This window comes from Arachis stenosperma, chromosome 9 (genome assembly GCF_014773155.1).
Source record: "Arachis stenosperma cultivar V10309 chromosome 9, arast.V10309.gnm1.PFL2, whole genome shotgun sequence".
NCBI classification, from domain to species: Eukaryota; Viridiplantae; Streptophyta; class Magnoliopsida; order Fabales; family Fabaceae; genus Arachis; species Arachis stenosperma.
The window spans coordinates 16,792,839-16,800,856 of record NC_080385.1 but is presented as its reverse complement, the minus strand read 5'-3'; the positions used below and the strand labels follow the sequence as shown (position 1 = coordinate 16,800,856).

The 8,018-nt window shown below is 40.6% G+C and overlaps 1 non-coding gene across 1 annotated transcript; it reads left to right on the top strand.

Moving 5' to 3' along the window:
* The first annotated feature begins 5,558 nt into the window (after positions 1–5,558).
* LOC130952550 (small nucleolar RNA R71) lies at positions 5,559–5,666 on the top strand. Its single transcript, XR_009074730.1, has one exon. It is a non-coding gene; the product is annotated as a small nucleolar RNA R71 (small nucleolar RNA).
* Positions 5,667–8,018: the final 2,352 nt, after the last annotated feature.

Below are 8,018 nucleotides of genomic sequence, written 5' to 3'. Positions count from 1 at the left end.
GAACAAGAGTGGTTGTCAGTCACTTTGTTCATAAGTGAGAATGATGATGAGTGTCACGGATCATCACATTCATCAAGTTGAAGAACAGGTGATATCTTGGAACAAGAACAAGCGGAATTGAATAGAAGAACAATAGTAATTGCATTAATACTCGAGGTACAGCAGAGCTCCACACCTTAATCTATGGTGTGTAGAAATTCCACCGTTGAAAATACATAAGAACAAGGTCTAGGCATGGCCGTGAGGCCAGCCTCCCAAAGTGATCAAAAGATCTAAAGAACAAAAGTTTCCAAAGATCAGAAGATTGAAAATACAATAGTAAAAGGCCCTACTTATAGAAAACTAGTAGCCTAGGGTGTACAGAGATGAGTAAATGACATAAAAATCCACTTCCGGGCCCACTTGGTGTGTGCTTGGGCTGAGCAATGAAGCATTTTTGTGTAGAGACTCTTCTTGGAGTTAAACGCCAGCTTTGGTGCCAGTTTGGGCGTTTAACTCCCATTTAGGTGCCAGTTCCGGCGTTTAACGCTGGAATTTCTTGAGGTGACTTTGAACGCCGGTTTGGGCCATCAAATCTTGGGCAAAGTATGGACTATCATATATTGCTGGAAAGCCCAGGATGTCTACTTTCCAACGCCGTTGAGAGCGCGCCAATTGGGCTTTTGTAGCTTCAGAAAATCCACTTCGAGTGCAGGGAGGTCAGAATCCAACAGCATCTGCAGTCCTTTTGAGTCTCTGGATCAGATTTTTGCTCAGATCCCTCAATTTCAGCCAGAAAATACCTGAAATCACAGAAAAACACACAAACTCATAGTAAAGTCTAGAAAAGTGAATTTTAACTAAAAACTAATAAAAATATAATAAAAACTAACTAAAAGATACTGAAAACATACTAAAAACAATGCCAAAAAGCGTACAAATTATCCGCTCATCACAACACCAAACTTAAATTGTTGCTTGTCCTCAAGCAACTGAAGATCAAATAAGATAAAAAGAAGAGAATATGCAATGAACTCCAAAAACATCTATGAAGATCAGTATTAATTAGATGAGCGGGGCTTTTAGCTTTTTGCCTCTGAATAGTTTTGGCATCTCACTTTATCCTTTGGAACTCAGAATGATTGGCTTCTTTAGGAACTCAGAATCCAGATAGTGTTATTGATTCTCCTAGTTAAGTATGATGATTCTTGAACACAGCTACTTCATGAGTCTTGGCCGTGGCCCAAAGCACTCTGTCTTCCAGTATTACCACCGGATACATACATGCCACAGACACATAATTAGGTGAACCTTTTCAGATTGTGACTCAGCTTTGCTAAAGTCCCCAATTAGAGGTGTCCAGGGTTCTTAAGCACACTCTTATTGCCTTGGATCACAACTTTATTTCTTTCTTTTTCTTTCTTTTTCCCTTTTTTTTTCGGTTTTTTTTTTCTTTTTTTTTCGCTTGCTTTCTTCTTCTTTTTCTGTATTCACTGCGTTTTCTTGCTTCAAGAATCATTTTTATGATTTTTCAGATCCTCAGTAATATGTCTCCTTTTTCATCATTCTTTCAAGAGCCAACAATTTTAACATTCATGAACCACAAATCCAAAAGACATATGCACTGTTCAAGCATACATTCAGAGAACAAAAGTGTTGCCACCACATCAAAGTAATTAAACTGTTATAAAATTCAATTCATGCAATTCTTTTCCTTTTCAATTAAGAACATTTGTTTAAGAAAGGTGATGGATTCATAGGACATTCATAACTTTAAGGCATAGACACTAAGACACTAATGATCATAAGACACAAACATAGATAAACATAAGCACTAAAATTCGAAAAACAAGAAAATAAAGAACAAGGAGATTAAAGAACGGGTCCACCTTAGTGATGGCGGCTTGTTCTTCCTCTTGAAGGTCTTATGGAGTGCTTGAGCTCCTCAATGTCTCTTCCTTGTCTTTGTTGCTCCTCTCTCATGATTCTTTGGTCTTCTCTAATTTCATGGAGGAGGATGGAATGCTCTTGGTGCTCCACCCTTAGTTGTCCCATGTTGGAACTCAATTCTCCTAGGGAGGTGTTCAGTTGCTCCCAATAGTTTTGTGGAGGAAAGTGCATCCCTTGAGGTATCTCAGGGATCTCATGATGAGAGGGGTCTCTTGTTTGCTCCATCCTTTTCTTGGTGATGGGCTTGTCCTCATCAATGGGGGTGTCTCCTTCTATGTCAACTCCAACTGAATAACAGAGGTGACAAATGAGATGAGGAAAGGCTAGCCTTGCCAAGGTGGAAGACTTGTCCGCCACTTTATAGAGTTCTTGGGCTACAACCTCATGAACTTCCACTTCTTCTCCAATCATGATGCTATGAATCATGATGGCCCGGTCTAGAGTAACTTCGGACCGGTTGCTAGTGGGAATGATTGAGCGTTGGATAAACTCCAACCATCCTCTAGCCATGGGCTTGAGGTCATGCCTTCTCAATTGAACCGGCTTGCCTCTTGAATCTCTCTTCCATTGTGCGCCCTCTTCACATATGACTGTGAGGACTTGGTCCAACCTTTGATCAAAGTTGACCCTTCTAGTGTAAGGATGTTCATCTCCTTGCATCATAGGCAAGTTGAATGCTAACCTTACATTTTTCGGACTAAAATCCAAGTATTTCCCCCGAACCATAGTAAGATAGTTCTTTGGATCCGGGTTCACACTTTGATCATGGTTCTTGGTGATCCATGCATTGGCATAGAACTCTTGAACCATCAAGATTCCGACTTGTTGAATGGGGTTGGTAAGCACTTCCCAACCTCTTCTTCGGATCTCATGGCGGATCTCCGGATATTCACCCTTTTTGAGTGAAAAGGGGACCTCGGGGATCACCTTCTTCAAGGCCACAACTTCATAGAAGTGGTCTTGATGCACCCTTGAGATGAATCTATCCATCTCCCATGACTCGGAGGTGGAAGCTTTTGCCTTCCCTTTCCTCTTTCTAGAGGTTTCTCCGGCCTTGGATGCCATAAATGGTTATGGAAAACGAAAAAGCAACGCTTTTACCACACCAAACTTAAAAGGTTTGCTCGTCCTCGAGCAAAAGAAGAAGGAAGAGAGTAGAAGAAGAAGAAATGAGGGAGAAGGAGATGGCTTATGTATTCGGCCAAGGAGGGGGGAAGTGGTGTTTAGGTTTTGTGAAAATGAAGGGGTGAAGAAGGGTATTTATAGGAGAGAGGGGAGATGGGGTTCGGCCATATTGGGTGGGTTTGGGAGGGAAAGTGGTTTGAATTTGAAGGGTGAGGTTGGTGGGGTTTTATGAAGGATGGATGTGAGTGGTGAAGAGAAAGATGGGATTTGATAGGTGAAGGGGTTTTGGGGAAGAGGTAATGAGGTGATTGGTGAATGGGTGAAGAAGAGAGAGAGAGTGGTGGGGTTGGTGGGGATCCTGTGGGGTCCACAGATCCTGTGGTGTCAAGGAAAAGTCATCCCTGCACCAAATGGCATCAAAAATCACGTTTTGAGCTATTTCTGGCGTTAAACGCCGGGCTGGTGCCCATTCCTGGCGTTTAACGCCAGGTTCTTGCCCTTTTCTGGCGTTTAACGCCAGTCTGGTGCCCCTTTCTGGCGTTAAACGCCCAGAATGGTGCCAGACTGGGCGTTAAACGCCCAACTGCTAGCCTCACTGGCGTTTAAACGCCAGTGAATTCTTCCTCCAGGGTGTGCTGTTTTTCTTCCTGTTTTTCATTTGTTTTTGCTTTTTCAATGGATTTGTGACTTCTTATGATCATCAACCTACAAAAAACATAAAATAACAAAAGAAAATATAAAATATAATCATTGGGTTGCCTCCCAACAAGCGCTTCTTTAATGTCAGTAGCTTGACAGAGGGCTCTCATGGAGCCTCACAGATACTCAGAGCAATGTTGGAACCTCCCAACACCAAACTTAGAGTTTGAATGTGGGGGTTCAATACCAAACTTAGAGTTTGGTTGTGGCCTTCCAACACCAAACTTAGAGTTTGACTGTGGGGGCTCTGTTTGTCTCTGATTTGAGAGAAGCTCTTCATGCTTCTTCTCCATGGTGACAGAGGGATATCCTTGAGCCTTAAACACCAAGGATTTTTCATTCACTTTAATGATCAGTTCACCTCCATCAACATCAATCACAGCCTTTGCTGTGGCTAGGAAGGGTCTACCAAGGATGATGGATTCATCCATGCACCTCCCAGTCTCTAGGACTATGAAATCAGTAGGGATGTAATGGTCTTCAACTTTTACCAAAACATTCTCTACAAGTCCATGAGCTTATTTTCTTGAGTTGTCTGCCATCTCTAGTGAGATTCTTGCAGCTTGTACCTCAAAGATCCCTAGCTTCTCCATTACAGAGAGAGGCATGAGGTTCACACTTGACCCTAAGTCACACAGAGCCTTCTTGAAGGTCATGGCGCCTATGGTACAAGGTATTGAAAATTTCCCAGGATCTTGTCTCTTTTGAGGTAATTTCTGCCTAGACAAGTCATCCAGTTCTTTGGTGAGCAAAGGAGGTTCATCCTCCCAAGCCTCATTTCCAAATAACTTGTCATTTAGCTTCATGATTGCTCCAAGGTATTTAGCAACTTGCTCTTCAGTGACATACTCATCCTCTTCAGAGGAAGAATACTCATCAGAGCTCATGAAAGGCAGAAGTAAGTCCAATTGAATCTCTATGGTCTCATTTTGAGCCTCAGATTCCCATGGTTCCTCATTGGGGAACTCAGAGGAGGTTGGTGCACGCCCATTGAGGTCTTCCTCAGTGGCGTCCTCTTCCTCTCTTTCCTCTCCAGATTCGGCCATGGTTATGGCTTTGCACTCTCCTTTTAGATTTTCTTCTGTATTACTTGGGAGAGTACTAGGAGGGAGTTCAGTAACTTTCTTGCTCAGCTGTCCCACTTGTGCTTCCAAATTCCTAATGGAAGACCTTGTTTCAGTCATGAAACTTTGAGTGGTTTTGATTAGATCAGAGACCATGGTTGCTAAGTCAGAGGGGTTCTGCTTAGAATTCTCTGTCTGTTGCTGAGAAGATGATGGAAAAGGTTTGCTATTGCTAAACCTGTTTCTTCCACCATTGTTGTTGTTGAAACCTTGTTGAGGTCTCTCTTGATTCTTCCATGAGAAATTTGGGTGATTTCTCCATGAAGAATTATAGGTGTTTCCATAGGGTTCTCCTAGGTAATTCACCTCTTCCATTGAAGGGTTCTCAGGATCATAAGCTTCTTCCTCAGATGAAGCATCCTTAGTACTGCCTGGTGCATTTTGCATTCCAGACAGACTTTGAGAAATCAAATTGACTTGTTGAGTCAATATCTTGTTCTGAGCCAATATGGCATTCAGAGCATCAATCTCAAGAACTCCTTTCTTCTGACTTGTCCCATTGTTCACAGGATTCCTTTCAGAAGTGTACATGAATTGGTTATTTGCAACCATCTCAATTAGTTCCTGAGCCTCTGTAGGCGTCTTCTTCAGATGAAGAGATCCTCCAGCAGAGCTATCCAAGGACATCTTGGATAGTTCAGAGAGACCATCATAGAAAATACCTATGATGCTCCATTCAGAAAGCATGTCTGAGGGACACTTTCTGATTAATTGTTTGTATCTTTCCCAAGCTTCATAGAGGGATTCACCATCCTTCTGTCTGAAGGTTTGGACTTCCACTCTAAGCTTACTCAATTTTTGAGGTGGAAAGAACTTTGCCAAGAAGGCATTGACTAGCTTTTCCCAAGAGTCCAGGCTTTCTTTAGGTTGTGAGTCCAACCATATTCTAGCCCTGTCTCTTACAGCAAAAGGGAATAGCATCAGTCTGTAGACCTCAGGGTCAACCCCATTAGTCTTGACTGTGTCACAGATTTGCAAGAACTCAGCTAAAAACTGATGAGGATCTTCCATTGGAAGTCCATGGAACTTGCAATTCTGTTGCATTAGAGAAACTAATTGAGGCTTAAGCTCAAAGTTGTTTGCTCCAATGGCAGGGATAGAGATGCTTCTCCCATAGAAGTCGGGAGTAGGTGCAGTAAAGTCACCCAGCACCTTCCTTGCATTGTTGGCATTGTTGTTGTTTTCGGCTGCCATGGGTTCTTCTTCTTTGAAGAATTCGGTCAGGTCCTCAACAGAGAGTTGAGCCTTAGCTTCTCTTAGCTTTCGCTTCAAGGTCCTTTCAGGTTCAGGGTCAGCTTCAACAAAAATGCCTTTGTCTTTGTTCCTGCTCATATGAAAGAGAAGAGAACAAGAAAATATGGAATCCTCTATGTCACAGTTATAGAGATTCCTTGAGGTGTCAGAGGAAAAGAAAAATAGAAGAAGGAGGTAGAAGAATTCGAACTTGATTAGATAGAGTTCGAATTGTGCATTAAGAAGGAGTAGTACTCCATAAATAAAAGGATGTGGGAGGAAGGGAAGAGAATTTTCAAAAATTAATTGAAAAAGTTTGAAAATATTTTGAAAAACTTTAATTTGATTTTCGAAAACCAAGAGTGAAAGAAATCAAGTGATTTTTGAAAAAGATTTTGAAATTAGAGGTTAAAAAGATTTGATTGAAAACTATTTTAAAAGATATGTTTTGAAAACAATTTTAAAAAGATTTGATTTTAAAAATTAATGACTTGCCTAACAAGAAAAGATATGATTCAAACATTAAACCTTTCTCAACAGAAAAGGCAACAAACTTGAGATGTTCAATCAAATCATTAATTGTTAGTAAGTATCTTTGAAAAAAGAAAGAAATTGATTTTGAAAGCATTTGATTGAAAAGATATGATTTGAAAAAGATTTGATTTTGAAAAACTTTGAAAACTTGAAAAAAATTGATTTGAAAAACAAAATCTTCCCCCTTGTGCCATCCTGGCGTTAAACGCCCAGAATGGTATCCATTCTGGCGTTTAACGCCCAAAATGCTACCTTTTTGGGCGTTAAACGCCCAACCAGGTACCCTGGCTGGCATTTAAACGCCAGTCTGTCTTCTTCACTGGGCATTTTTGAATGCTCAGCTTTTTCTGTGTGATTCCTCTGCAGTATGTTCTGAATCTTCAATTCTCTGTATTATTGACTTGAAAAGACACAAATTAAAAATATTTTTGGATTTTTAATAATGAGGAATAATTAAAATGCAACTAAAATCAAATAACAATGCATGCAAGACACCAACTTAGCAGTTTGCAGACTATGACACTAATGAGAATGCATATGAGACACACAAAACACTCAAGTCAATAGAATTCAAAGTTCAAAGTAAGAAATCATCAAGAATTACTTGAAGATCCTTAAGACACATGAATGAATGTATGCAATTGACACCAAACTTAAGATGAGACACTAGACTCAAGCAAGAAACATCAAATATTTTTGGTTTTTATGATTTTGTGAATTTTTTTGTGCTTTTTTCGAAAATTATATAAAAAGAAAAATAAAGGTTTCAGAATTCTCAAATTGAATTTCCAGGAATCATTGCAATGCTAGTCTAAGACTCCGGTCCAGGAATTAGACATGGCTTCACAGCCAGCCAAGCTTTCAAAGAAAGCTTCGGTCCAAAACACTAGACATGGCCAATGGCCAGCCAAGTCTTAGCAGATCATTGCTCCAATAGCAAGATTGATAGAGATCAACAAGCTATTGTGATGATCAGTTGAAACCTCGGTCCAATAAGATTAGACATGGCTTTTCAGCCAGCCAGATTTCAACAGATCATCATGAAACACTAGAATTCATTTTTAAGAACTCTGAAAAAAAAAATACCTAATCTAAGTAACAAGATGAACCGTCAGTTGTCCATACACAAACAATCCCCGGCAACGGCGCCAAAAACTTGGTGCACGAAATTGTGATCACTACTTTTTAATACACGAAATAATCCCTAGTAATGGCTCCAAAGACTTGGTGCTCAATACCATGGCATAAACACAACTTCGCACAACTAACCAGCAAGTGCACTGGGTCGTCCAAGTAATAAACCTTACGCGAGTAAGGGTCGATCCCACGGAGATTGTTGCTATGAAGCAAGCTATGGTCACCTTGTAAATCTCA